Raw genomic sequence first — 13,960 nt, forward strand, 5'->3', positions numbered from 1 at the left:
CACCTTGGCTTTCCTAGAGAAGGCTGCTCCGGGAGGCCCCTGTGTGGTCCTCCCCTCTCCCCACAAGCAGGTTCTTTGAGCAAGTAGCCGCAGAGATCACGCACACACTCATACTCATCTTCAGTAAAATACGCAGAAGGGTTTCCATCACGTGCTGTTTGGGAAAGGCGTCAGACCAGCTGCCCCTTCCACGTGGAAGGAGAGCTCCCATCTCTGAGCAGATGCGTCGGAAGGGCCCTGGCCTGGGGGAGTCTTGGCGCCAAATGCAGGCTCAGACGGCGGGCACCTGCCCACGTGACAGAGCACAGCGTGCGGGGAGGGGGCTCTGTAAGCCCGGCTGCACGCTCGTGGGGTCTGGGGTGGGCAGTGGGAGTCTCCTCACAAGCTGGCAGCTCGGCTTCCAGGAGAGCATGGGCGCTGGGCCTTTGCCCTCACCCTCGAGTCTCCCAGGAGCCCCTGCACCCGCCCCTCACCCATGTCTCAGGGCACCTGCGGGGGCGCTGCACACCCGCCGTGGAGCCCAGAGCCTTAGCTGTCTTCTGGGTGCTGGAGGCCATGGGGGAAAACCACCCAGCGTCCAGCCTGGACTTGCTTTTCCTCAGCCTGGCTGGAAGGAGCCTCTCCAGGCGTCACTGACCCATAGGGAACCCTGCTGTGGCCACCCCCTCGCTGCCCTCTTCCGGCTCTCAGCCTCTGCCTGTCCCCACTCAGAAGGGGAGCAAGGATGAGTCTGCGAGTCCCTCCCTGTCTCCCTCAGGCCCCGGGCCTCCAGACTCCTGCCCGCCCGCCGCGCTGGCCTGTTTCCGGTCTGTATTTAGATGACATCATCTCACAAGAACTGCCTGGCTCTCAGACAGGGACTGACTGTCTTTCTTGGTCTAAATCTCCGTTTTGATTCTTGCTCAGAAGGACAAGTCTCAACCCCTCTCTCCTCCCAGCTCGTTTGTTTCTCCTCTGGTTTATCACAGTTGCTCACATCACCCATATTGGCCTCTCTCTCTCTCTTTGAAGCTGAGCTGAGACAGATTTCAAGTGCAGTCCTGAGGCATCTCGTTTTTCTCCAGCCCTCTGTTGAGCATCTGTCTCCAGCCTTGCCTGTGACTCTTTCCCTTCCGATGCTGCTTTCCTGGGCGTGAAGTTTGTGTGTCTCCCTGCTCCGTCTCCACCAGCCACACGCCCGTTGGCGCTGCGGTCGAGTCCCATGCCCCAGCTCCTGCTCTTGCCCATGACTGCCTGCCCGAACATGGGGCCATCTGAGCCTCCTCGTTTCACTCCCCCGAAACCTACCACTCCGGCCGTATAATGGAGCTCCGTCTGCACCCGCAGCCATCGGTAGACTCGGAGCCTCCTGTGTCCCTGGTTCTGCCTCGTTTTCTCTGCCATTCTGCCGTCTCTCTGGCAGAGGCCTCTCTTTTCTTCACCGCATGACGTTGACATGTTTGGCTTCTGTGCTGCACGTCCGTCTCCTGGTCAGGCCACCGTGGCAGCCTCTCCTCCCTCTGTGGCTCAATTTCCACGATGCCTTTGTTGTTTAATGTAAATTTTTCATTAAATAACACCACACCATATAAAGGGGCCTGAATCTGAGTGTCCTGCAGCTTGGTTAGTTTTCGCTGGGTCCCTGTATCCAGGTTAACGAGGAAATCAAGAAGCAGAGCGTTTCTAGCACCCAGAGGTCCCTCTCACGTCTCCTCCCTACTCCTCCTCCCCCAAGTAGGCACTGGCCTGATTTCTAACTGTACATTCGTGGACCTGGTTTTTTGTTTTGGTTTTTGGAGGGTTTGTTGCTGTTAACCTGATTTTTTGAGCTATATATAAACGGAAGCATGCAATCTGTGCTCTCTTGCAAGCTCTCTTTGGACCCACCGTGTGTTTGTGAGAGGCGCTGTGTCCCGCATGGCAGCAGGTCACGTGTCTGCCTCGTCCGCCCTGTGCGAGGAGCAGGGGCTCACTTGCCCGCGTGCGGGCCGCTTCTCTGGCGCTGCTGTGGATGGCGCTGCCGTGAGCGCCCCTTCCCGTGTCTTCTGGTGGACACGCGTGCGCATCTCTCTTAGATAACGCCTGGGCTTGCCAGCGCGGGGCCATACCCATGTTTAGCTTTGACAGGTAACTCCTCGCTGCACCGGTTTCTGCTTGTATCCAGGATGTGTGAGAGCTTTTGCTGCTCACATCCTCACCAACACTTGTATCATCAGTCTTTTTGCTTTTAGCCATTTTGATAGGCTTGTGGTGATATCACCTGATGGGGTTTCGTTTGTTTGGCTTTTGGCCATACTGCTTGGCTTGCAATATCTTAGTTCCCCCACCAGGGGTTGAATCCAGTGGTCCCTTCACTAGAAGCACAGAGTCCTAACCCCTGGACCACCAGGGAATTGCCCTCACCTTGTGCTTTTAATTTGCATTTCCCTGAAGACCAATGAAGCTAAAGAACTGCTCATGGCTTTTTTGCCTTCTGGATATCCTCTTTTGCAATGAGCCTATTTAGATCATTTCCCCGTTGGGTTTTTGGTGACTTTCTTGATCTGTGGAAATTCTTTACATGTTCTGAATTCGAGTCTTTCTCCAGCGTGTGTACTGTAATTATCTCCGGCCGTGTGGCTTGCCTTATCGCCCCCTTAAAAGCGTCTCTGATGAACAGAAGTTCTTTATTTCTGATGTAGTTCAGGTGACACGTTTTGCTTCTCAGCATTTTTTATGGTTTGTGGTGCTTTTCTCAGGGGATTAGGAGCTCGTGAGAACCAACCATGGAGCTGCCCGTGTCTGGTAAGCGTTCCCAGCACGCTGGACTCCGAGTACAATCCGCCTAAAGCCCAGAGGCATTAGAGCTCCGCACTGCACAGGGTCTCGGAGGCCACCTTCTTTCCATCCCCCCCGTCAGCTGAACCCCAGGGCTTCCGGGTTAGAGCCGCTTAGATCTAACTTCAGTTGTCAGCAGTCTTGGGGTCACAGTCACCAGTGCGACAAGGGGCCTTACCTGGCCCTTCTAGTCAGCCCGGGGCGTGGGCCGCAAGGCCCGGGAACTCGGCGACCCCTGTGGTGCCACCTCTGCTCTCAGCCTGTCTGCGGCCAGCCTCTCTGCTTTGGTCTTGCCCGCTGGCAGGGAGGTGGCCCCTGAGTCTCGCTCCATGTGCTGGCTGCGCCCGCAGGGTCATGGGCCCCTGGGTGGGGCAGAGCAGAGTGGAACGCTCTCCAGAGGAGAGGGCCCGCAGCTGCTCTGCTGAGCATCGTTCTCCTATGTGAAAGTGGAGATGGTAGCCACCTGGTCTCCTGCCAGTTCTTGGGAGGTTAAGTGTCCCCACAAGACGGTGCTCCGGAGAGTGTCTGGTACCTGGTGATGGTGCGGGAGGCCCTGGTGGTGACAGCAAGGGTCCTTGCGATGAAGCCCCCTCCCTCTCTGCGTGTCTGTCAGGGAGCCGGGGCTGGGGCCTGGCCCTCCCGCTCCCCCGTTCCCAGCCCCTGGCTCCTCCAGTGCCGTCCGCGGCTGCTCCCTTGGGCTCAGCTCCCGGAAGGCAGCCGCTCTGTGGCTGACTGTCGCTGTCTCTTGTTTTCTAGGGAAGTGTAGGCGAGAAAGCCGCTGAGCAAACTAAGACTTGCCCCCCGGTGGCCTCCCTTCCTCTGTCCCCGCCCCCACGCCCTGCCCGTCTGGACGGTTGCAGTCAGGACACAGACTGGCGAGCCTGAAGCAGGAGCCCCCCAGGCCTCCTCAGGCCCAGGCCTCTCATCCCTGTCAGCCCCGTGCCGGGCTGGGGTCTCAGGACCCGGGCCTGTGCCCCACTCCCACAGGGACGAGGGGCTGCTGCTCATGGGAAATTGGCTCTGGAACCAGAACCCCAGGCTGTGGACAGGAGACCCAGCCGGCGTCCACTCTGTGGTCAGCCTCAGTGCTGCCTGAAAAGGTGTATGAAGCAGGTGACACCGAGAGCCCTCCAGGGCTGCAGTGGAAGGAGGCACCCCCCCTCCCCTCTGCCTGCAGCCCAATTGCCCAGCCGTGGCGGGGTGGGGAGCCGCCTGTGTCCCTGTGACCTGCCCGGAGACCACCACGCGGGGCAGGTGGGCGGGGAGACCACCACGCGGGGCAGGTGGGCGGGGAGACCACCACGGGGGGCAGGTGGGCGGGGAGCGGCACCTGAGGACTCGGGCCTCCAGCTGGTCTGGTCCCTTTTCCGTGGTCTCCACTTGCAGCGCTGCACCTTGCCAGAGGCTGGGACTTGTCTGCTGTGCGCTCTGTGTCACTGCGTGAGGAGCTGGGCTTGGACTCAGACCAGACCAGCCTCCAGCAAGGCCACTCGTGCTGTCTCCCCACCTGTGCCCCAGCGTGTTGGCCCCGGGCCATGACTGAGGGGACGAGGGGCACCTCAGTCTGGGCTTGGGGCTCAGTTTGGCCCCCCGAGGCCTCTCACACAGGCAGGGACTCAGGCTCTGCCCTGCGCCACGCCCAGGCTAGGCCACTACAGACCCGGCCCCCGGGGTCTGCAGGGGGACCCCTCGGGTCGTGGTGGGCAGGAGCACTGTGGGATGGGCAGGGAGGAGCACAGGCTCACCCAGGCAGCGGCGGGGTCGCAGGTGCACGCCTTCTTCCGGGGCTGATCCTGGGGCGGCCTTGGCGTACCAGGCCCCGAGCCAGCCCTGGGCACACGCTCCTGCCTTCACCCAGGTGGCAGTCCAGTGACACAGCAGACGAGTGACTAGGAAACATGAGCCCCAGGGCTGTGGCTCCTGCTCTGGAGGAAACAGCAGGCTTGGTGGGGGTCCACAGGTTTGGGCCTGAGGGGAGGTGGGGTGCCCGGCAGCTTCGGCAGAGTCAAGAAGCTGTGACCTGGATCTTATGTTTTCTCGGAGCATAAAAGTGCCCTAGTTTTCCCTCTCCTCAGGCTCAGCTGAAGCTACGCCAAGAACTAGCTTTTAAAGGCTGCCTGAAATGTGGTTTGGAGCCAAGAATCTATAGAGCCAGTGCATTTGTGACCTGGTTGAAAACGCTTACTGAGGAAAATCAGGGGGTAGGATTTGGGAGCTGGCTTTTTGTTGCTGTTGTTTTTCCTTTTGAAAATTTAAAAAAAAAAAAAGCCGCCGCTTTAGCCTTCTTCACCCTGTGCTCCCCCCTGTACTGCCCCCAGTGCCCGAGTCCGCAGCCCCCGGCGCTCAGCCCTTCCGCTCTCCACGCCTCCCCCACCCCCGTCCCTGTCTATCCCCCGTGCTTCAGGAATGAAAATACCAAGTGGGTAAAATTAAGGAGCTGGGTAGAGCCCTGGAAATTAGGCCACAGCTGTCAGGCCAGGCAAGAGTCCTCGTCTCTGAATGGACTGCCGGGAGCAAGCGCTCGCAACACCCCCCGCCCCGCCCGGTGAGCGTGGATCAGAGTCCTCAGCTCCCCGCCCCGCTCTGGAGGGGCTGCTGCTGCTGTGCCAGCCTCCACTCGTCACTGAGCAGGCCTCAGAGACGGGGACCCAGTGCCCTCCCAGGGGGCCCCAAACTTGAGCAGCAGTGATGCTCTGTGGGAGCACATGGCGGGGGGCGGGGGGTTGCCCAGCACGGAGGGAGGGGTCCAGGAAAGCTTCTGGGAAGAGATGAGGAGTCCCTGAGCCATGGAAGATAAGGCACTCGATGGTGGGGAGGTGCTAGGAGAAGGTGCTGTAGGAAGAGTATGCTCAGAAGCCCGGGGCCGGGCCGCAGGCCCCCGCGGGGCCCCGGGCAGGCTCAGAAGGCCCTCTGCACCTGCTGCGGGCATGCGCAAGTGCTGAGAGACGCCCCAGCCACGCTGGGGTGGGTGGCACCGAGCCGGGGGACTGCCTGAGCTCCCAGGGCCCCATGCCCCACACTTCCGTGAGTGGCAGGGAAGTGGGGCCTGTTAGGTAAAAGACCAGGACACCAAAACAGTGTCTAACAGGCTTTTTAATGGCGAAGCGCTCCCGGGCGGGGGTCCCGCACCCGAAAGAGGCTGGTCGAGGAAGTCCGCCCCGGACCATGTTGGAGGTGGCTTATATACGTTCATTGCGAGGGATGGTCAGGTTAATGGACGGGGGTTTGGATAGGTCGCCAGGCCGAGGCGTCGCAGGCTGACAGGTCCTTCTGCGTGGCTGGGGCAGGGCGGCTTTAGCTGGCAAAGTGTGCTGTCATTGGTCCCCGGGATCTGGGAGGCTCCTTCTGTTAGGGACTTCCCCCGCCGGCAGGAGGGAGAGGAGGGGCGGCCCATCATGGCCCCCTGGGTCCGGCCTTACATTTTGACCCTTTTGATAGGATAAGGGGTGCCATTATCGCTTCTGGCTACTTCCTGCTGAACTGGGGCGTTGCTGGGGCTGAGGGTCGTGGCCAGATCCCGGTGACCTTTAGGGGGCCTCAGGGTCTCTGGACAGGAGCTTGGAGTATGCGGCTACCGTCAACATCTGTCCAGTAGCCATCTGGGTTAGCTCCCTGACCCTCCGGAGGATGATCTGAAAAACACAAGGTCTTATCGACAGGATGAGGAACAAGGCTGCGAGGGGTCCAAGAAGTGGGAGAAGCCATTTTGCCCAAGACGACTTTCACCATCCCCAAGAAATCGAAACCGTCTGACTCGGCCTGTCCAAGTCTGATGCTCCCTCTCAGCTCTCGGACCTTGTTCTGAACTATCCCCGAGGCATTAACGAAAAAAAATAACAGTCTTCCCTTAGGGACTGACAGGTTCCCCCTTTTTCAGCCGTTAGCAGCTCTAGGGCCCTTCGATTTTGGAGAGCCTCTGCTGCCAGAGAGGTTGTCTGGGTCTGTAATGCCATCAGGGACTCTGCCACCTTGTCCAGGTCTCGACTGAGGTCTGCGGACAGCTTGTAGTGGAAGTGTGTGGCTGCTCCCAGTCCTCCTGCCCCCAGTCCTAAGGCTGTGAATAAACCTCCTCCGAGGAGCAGGGGAGCTGCGGCTGATGCCCTCCAGCAGCGGTGGGTTGACTGGATCTGGTCTTCCATCGCCTGTGTTGTCAGAAAGGTCAGATAGGGCGTAAGGAAGACTGGGGTGCAAGGCTGAGTCCAGTTGGGCGGAAAACATTGTAATAAGGTGGTTTGATTACAGAGAAAGAATATCCAGGGTTTTCCGCATGTTGGAGGGTTTGGGGATAGGGGGTCTCGTCTTGAGCCGTCACAGGCCACTGTGGTCAATGAGGTGTCGTTGGCCAGAACTCAAGAGGCATTGGCTGGTAGGTGCAGTATCTCAGTGGCCCAGGGCTCATGGTGATGGGGCTGCTCACTGTCCATCTCCAGCTGCGCCGTTGGCCTCCTCAGATACCAGAGGCTGGTTAAGGAGCGGTTCAGGAACCTTGCTTGACAAGGGACATAGCCATTACATCATTCTGGAAGGTTCAGTGGTCCCTGGGCCGGCAGTATGAGCAAATAACCTGGACTCCGTCTCAGACCTTCTTGATACCCAGACGTCCCTGCCCTGACGCACGCGGCTCTGTCAGGCAGCTAGTCCCAAGGGCAGCTAGTCCCAAGTGTCTTTGAGCTCAGCCAACTTGCCTCATCTGTCCCCAGAGAGGAGTCAGCCTCTCCCTTCCTCCTATGTGAGCTGATCCCCTTCCTGACAGACTGGCCTGCCTCCTTCGAGCCCACTCCTGAGGAGCCTCCCGCCCCCTCTGCCAGTAGCCCCTGGCCTGAGCAGTTGGCAGGTTCCTGGGGTTACCTCACTTCCTTCCTACCCTTCAAGCCTGAGCCGCCACCCCAGTCCAGTTCCTTCTGCTTCTCCCGGCACCCCCAAGTAGCACAGTAATTGCTTTCTCAGGTCTTCAGCTGTGCACCCCACCTGTGAGTATTTCCCGGTCCCCTGACCCTCTGCAGGAAAACCCTGCGGGGAGCAGGAGGGAGAAAGGACTGCGCCCTCACTCCCCTGCCCTGCGGCCCTCTGCCCTGTCCCCTGCCAGCAGTGCCTGCAGCAGCGGCGGCACTGCCACACTCTGCCCCGGCCCCATCACGCGGTCCAAGGGCACACTCCCCCCAGGATGGGGTGCCGGGCCTGCTGAGACGGGGCAGCTGCCTGGTGATACCCGTCCCCAGCCCAGCTCCCAAGACGGGGATCTGTGATTCCAGAGCTCTGGGAAGGTCACAGCTTCTGTTTCATTTTTGTGGTGTTCAGAGAAACATTCAGGCATCCCTTTACATGCTTAGTCTTCCTGAGCCAGCGGGGGGACTCCTAGGAGAGGAAAGACAGCCATCAAAGACGCGCCTACAGGCCAAGCATAGTGGCCGCAGGGTGCGGAACCCAGCTCGGGGAGGAGAGGCCGGGGAGGAGAGGCCAGAGAGTGAGGCAGGATGGATGGGCCTGGATAGGCGTGAGCGCCCTGGGCCCCAGCCCCTGCCGGCTGTCTCCCCAGCCCCCACCGCCTTCCGCAGCGCTGACCTGGCTCTGGCCTCCCCCTCGGAAGGGGCATCTAGAAAGGCGGCCCCCAGACCCTCCATTCTGGAAATCGGAAGAAGGTGCTTACACGAGGCACACGTGATTTAGGTAGCCGCACAGGAGGGAGGCTCCCACGCGGTGCTGCAGTTTCAGATCGCCCCTGGCCTGGCTGCATCGCACCCACCAGCCCCAGCCCCAGGCGACTTTTCAGCGTTGGTGCGAGGCCGGGCCTTCGTCTCCGTTGATAAGACTTTGCTCTTCTGCTCAGACTCTATTTCAGGAGAAGCCACCCCGTAGTAGGCACTCCTGCCTCAGAGTGGAGCCAGGCGTCTTCTCCTGCGAGGAGTATTATGCTAATCACTCCTTGCAAACAGGCAGACTCTGTAGGAGGTTTGCCTGGTTTTATATGAAACCTACGCCTTTGAAGGAAAGAGCCACCGCAGCTAAAAATACCGTTTCCCGGCTGTTGGTCCTCTCATCTGTGCTGTGCTTGTTTCCATTGTTAAATCTCGCTGCTCCGCCTCCGAGATCTCCACGAGGGGGTCCACAGTGATCCCCAAATGTGTAGGTTTCTAAGTGTATTGTTTATAAAAGACATTTTAACCCATGTAAGATAAAAATGGAGATGACGCAGAAGAATGTCATGTGCGATGTGAGAGGCCCTCCCCACCCCTCCTCCCCGAGAAGCAGCCTCTGCTCTCCGTTTCATGGACCTCCTCCCAAACTTGTCTTTGCGTTTACACACGTGTGACTCTGTTTGGCTGTGGTGAAGGTTGTGGTTTTCTAGCAGAGGGTTCCAGACTCAGTCATTCTGCTGCTTGCCCTGTGTTCCCTGACACGCCAGCCGTCGTTTGACAAGCAAACCCATCCGGATCCCGAACTCATCAGGACACTGCCCTCTCTTCTTCAGGCTGCAGCGGGCCGGCTCAGGGTCACCTCTTCCTGATCAAGGGTGCCATTTTGGGGTTGAACTCCATCGCCCGTTTCTCTGTGCAGCTTCCAGACCGTGATCTGTGGGCAGTGGTGTAGTGAGGGGGTGCTGGGGGTTCCCCAGCAGACCCCTTGTCTGATGCACTCTGAGGGGAAGGCAGGGGGCTGTCTCTTCTGTGACCGAGACCTGGGACCCCTCAGGCACCTGCAGGACACCGTCACGTCTGGGGCCCTTTCCCATTCCCGTGTGCTTAATCCCATAAAGATCTCCTAGGCTGGAAGGGGACATTCGGATGAAAAGCCTGTTTCATGCATCTTAAATTTCCCTGAAAATGGCTGATCACAAAAGGAATTTTTGCAGCCTCCTGACAGCAGGTGGAGGCGGGTACAAATAAGAGAAACCCCCTTTGCATTTGGCCACAGAGAACTGAAGCGGTCCCCTCCACGCTCTTTTTGTCCCGTCCCTTCGGCTGTGACCCTGCTATCCTCCCAGCCCTTTCACTCTGATCTCTTCACATTGTCCAGGAGACTCAAGCGCCAAGGCTGCTCTGATATTTGCTCTTTGTTACCAGCAGTGGGTATTAGCGTTTCACTTCCCAGTCTGTTCAGAGGTTTATCTCAGTGCCCTGTAAGTGGGCACTTGTGAAGAGCTACAGAAAATGATCTCAGATCATAAAATTCCGTAAAACTCCCAGATGAAAGATTGGAAGGCCGGAAAGGCACTGATGGTTCCAGCTCCTTGGAGAAGATTCTCTCCTTTGGAAGCCAGATGTGGCCAGGAAGGCGGGAGAGGTGCATGTGGGGAAGAGGAACGCTGTGCTTCCCCCCAGGGCCACCAGGCTGGGACCCAGGGGAGCGCTGTTCTTCCCCTCCACCCATCCCTGGGGCTGCCAGGCTGAGACTGAGGGCAGGGTGGCCGCGCTGTCCAGGCCAGAGGGCTTAGTTCCCTTGCACCCTTCCAGTGGAGCAAGTCAGGGCTGTGCACAGAGGACCTGGGACCCTAAGGCGGGGACAAGGCAGAAACTCAGGGGAAGCCAGCACACAGGCCCTGGATGGGTGGGGAGCAGTCGGAGGAGAGCAGCCAAAGCTCCTTGCCAGGCCCAGGCGCTGCAGCCCTTTGCCGGGGCTGTGAAACCACTCCCCACGGAGAGCAGCATCGCCGGGCTGGCAGCAGTTCAGGGTGGCGGTCCTCAGTCCTGACTGGGAAGCCTGTTAGGAATACACATCACCTACTCCTGGAGTCCCGGACGGTCTTTGGGTGACTCCAGTGTACAGCCAGGTTCAGGGGTGTCTCAGTAAGGGGCTGTTTCTGACGTGGAGGGCCTTCTGGTTCTGGAGGGTCACTGTGTGACCTTCTGGCTGGGCCAGGACACGGAGACAGGAGGTATGCATGGCGCCCACAGGCCGGGCACTGAGGCTGCCACCAGAGAAGATGGGAACCCTTCAAGGCACATCCTTAGAGGAGTCGCCATGGGAATGTGAGATGCAAGTGGCTCACTGGGGTTGCCTGGGACCCACACCATGAGGGCAGCCTGTTCGGGTGAAGAATTTAAGGAGGGGGATGTTCTGGCCTGGGTGGGGTGACCAGGTGGGCACCGGGCTGCTGGGCCCAAGTCTGGTGGCGGCATTGAGAGAGGGGCAACGTGGGGGGACACTCGGGCCTCTGCGTCCCGGCCCAGGGTGACTAAGGGGGAAAGGAGGCGCTCGCTGTCTGTAGGTACTTGTGGCCGCCTCACCAAGCAACAGGGAGTGATCCTTGGCCTGGAGCGAAGGACTAGTTTGGGAAGAACAGGATGGAGTAGGGGAAAGTGTGAACAGAGCAGCTTGCTAACAGGAAGGCTGGCGGGGCAGGGGGCACCCCAAAGCCATTCCTGGGGACAGTGGAGCAGCCCGTCAGGCCTCCGACTCCCGGCACTTCTGTTACCTGCTGCCTCACTGCTCCCCACCGCTTGAGGGGAGAAGTGTCAGCGACTCAGCGGCGCCTTCCCTTACCTGCCCCTCCACCTGAAGGGAGCCTGACAATTAAGGGCACGTGTCATGAGGTCTTTGTGCCTTAGGCATTCCGGTCACAGGGAGCTGGAGCCCTCAGGTGGAAAGAGGGGCTAGCCCAAGAGGAGAGGTCTGTCCTGCAGCTGACACCCAGCTGACTGTCCGGCGGAAGGAAAACTCTGGGTCAGGGATTCGACTGCACCGTGTTCCCGGCAATGTGGCTTGGACCAGTCCTGGGCTTCGGTTTCTTGGAGTGCGCTTGGTCCCTGAGGGCCTCCGTGAGCCTGGCTGGACACAGGCAGGGCGTGGATGCCAGGCAGGTCCGGGCCAGGAAGCAGTATGCCAGGCTGGATGGGCGCTGACCTTGAGGCGCCTGCAGCCTCTTCCGGGTGGGGCCCTCCTCAGTGGGAGGCTGCATGTGTCCAGGGGGAACCCCCTGGGAAGGGCAGGAGCTTGCAGGGCTTCAGAGGGGAAGACCATTCCGTGCAATTCTCTTGACGGTCCACCCGTGGGACCCCCAGGCCTGCAGGGCTCAGGGTCGTTTCCCCAGCAACTCAGCCTGGACTCAGAGCACGGGAGTCGTCGGACTGAGAGCCCCCCTCCTCCCGGACCTCAGGTAGCAGCTGGTCTGGGGCCTGCTGGTGGAGTCACCCCCATGAGTTCCTTCCTCACCCCTACTGGGCTCCCCAGCTCTACCTCCTGCTCCACCCCTTGGAGACGGGCCACCACCCCAGCAGAGCAGACTCGGTGTGGGCGCAGGTCACCACGGGCCAGGGGTGGCTGTGTGGCTGCTCAGTGCCCAGCACCCACAGAGGTACCTCGAGGGTGGGGCGCGCTGGGATGAGCTGGTTTGCTGGTAAACTGCCCCAGGGCCACAGGGATGTTCTGGAGAAATCCAGGCTCCAGTCCAGCAGAAGGCCTAGTGACACCAGTAGCCAAGTGCCCTCCACCTTCCCCCCAAACCATCCCATCTTCTAGAAAAAGTTCCTCAGAGCCCCTGGGTGAGCCAGGCGAGTGACGAGGCAGCAGCGAAGCGCTTGGGCACCAGTGAGGGCCAACCCGATGGGACCTCAGCAAGGCTCTGGCCCTCACCCTTGTTCTCCGCAGATGAGGACGGCTAAAGCCACTCCTGGCCCATGTGAAAGGGGCTTTAGGTACCTGACAGGCCTAATATGGAGGAAGCGCTCACAGACGTCTGTCTTGTGGGGCCAATGCTGAGGAAGCTGTGACTCAGCTTGAAGGGAATCCCTGTGTTGGGAGGGGCAGGGGCCAGGCCCCTCTCAAGGGCTGGCTGCAGTTGATTGTCATGGAGACCACAGGATTTCCCACGCCAGCCCTTCCCTTTCTTTTCTTTTCCCGGGAGGGCTCAAAAGATGAAATATTCTGAAGCCATGGGCTTCACCTCCCAGGGTTTGAGCTTGGAGCCTGGAGAGACAGTGCCCAGGGGCTTCCCCATCCTTCCGTGGCGTCCCCAGAGCCTCCGGCAGGGGGTCGCACCCCTGCCACCTGACATGCCTCCAGCCACGTTCAGGGCAAGCTCCCTGTGGGACCGAGCTGCAGCCTCCTTTCTAGGACACAAACTCGGACGTTGTCTGTAAGTCAGCCCTACGTGGTTCACGGCCCGCCTGACTCCCTGGGTGCCCGAGCACGCAGTTCTCAATGCCAGCTGAATGCCACACCAAAGTGACCAGGGCTACCCTGCCCTCCTGTCAGTTAACTTCTGGCCCACAAGTATTCATCTCCCCATTGCCCCCAGCGGCCCTGCCCAATGGGGCTTCTTCCCTCAGGAACCTGAGGTCAAGAAAGGAGACGTCCCCAGGGAGCGGCAGGGGCCTGGCACCCTGGGGGTGCAGGCAGATGGTGGGAAAGGCCGGGCGGGCAGGGGAGGGGTCCAGGCACAGGCCTGTTGCGGGGCCAGAGGCGCTTAGAGCACACGGGGGCCGAGTTTGAGCAGGCGGCTGCAGCACATGGGAAACACAGGCCAGTGGGGCGTGTGGCGCTGGCTGCTCTCCTGGGGACGGGCAGGAAGGAGGGAATGGGGGTCACCTCTCCTGGGCTTCCCTCGTAGCTCAGTTGGTAAAGAATCTACATGCAATGCAGGAGACCTGGGTTCAATTCCTGGGTTGGGAAGATCTCCTGGAGAAGGAAATGGCAACCCACTTCAATATTCTTGCCTGGAGGATCCCATGGACAGAGGAGCCTGGCGGGCTGCAGTCCATGGGTTTGCAAGAGTCAGACACGACTGAGTGACAGACTTCTCCCGGCTCTGCCCCCTCTCTCCGTGGTCCCTGGAGCAAACCCTGAGCCTCCAGAGAGGCCCTGGGCGCTTCCAGGAGACCACTTGGTTTCCTCGGCCCCTCCCGCCCTAAGGAGGCCTTCTCGGAAGGTCCCTGGATCAGCCCTGTTCAGGCGTCTGCTCCCCAGAGCCTGCCACACCCTCTGTAATAGGGTCAAACAAGCTGCGTGGACCAAAGCCCCTTCCTTCCCATCCCTCTGCCTCTCCCCATCCACCTCTGTCTTCACCCCCACTGCACCGACTCCCAGCAAGACCCAGAAAAACGAGTCCTCATACCCTCTCCTCCCACCACACACCCTCCTGAAAAACTTCGCAGTGTATCAGACACATTGGCTGCATTAGACATGATGAATTTTTAAGGCATGAGTTGGCAGGGTTACCATGGCTGCT

General features: G+C 59.8%; 1 protein-coding gene across 1 annotated transcript in view; it reads left to right on the top strand.

The window, feature by feature from the left end:
* VAC14 (VAC14 component of PIKFYVE complex) overlaps positions 1-13,960 on the top strand; it is a 77,595-nt gene that overhangs the window by 48,558 nt on the left and 15,077 nt on the right. The gene's annotated exons all lie outside the window — the stretch shown is intronic.

This window comes from Ovis aries, chromosome 14 (genome assembly GCF_016772045.2).
Source record: "Ovis aries strain OAR_USU_Benz2616 breed Rambouillet chromosome 14, ARS-UI_Ramb_v3.0, whole genome shotgun sequence".
Classification (NCBI taxonomy): Eukaryota; Metazoa; Chordata; class Mammalia; order Artiodactyla; family Bovidae; genus Ovis; species Ovis aries.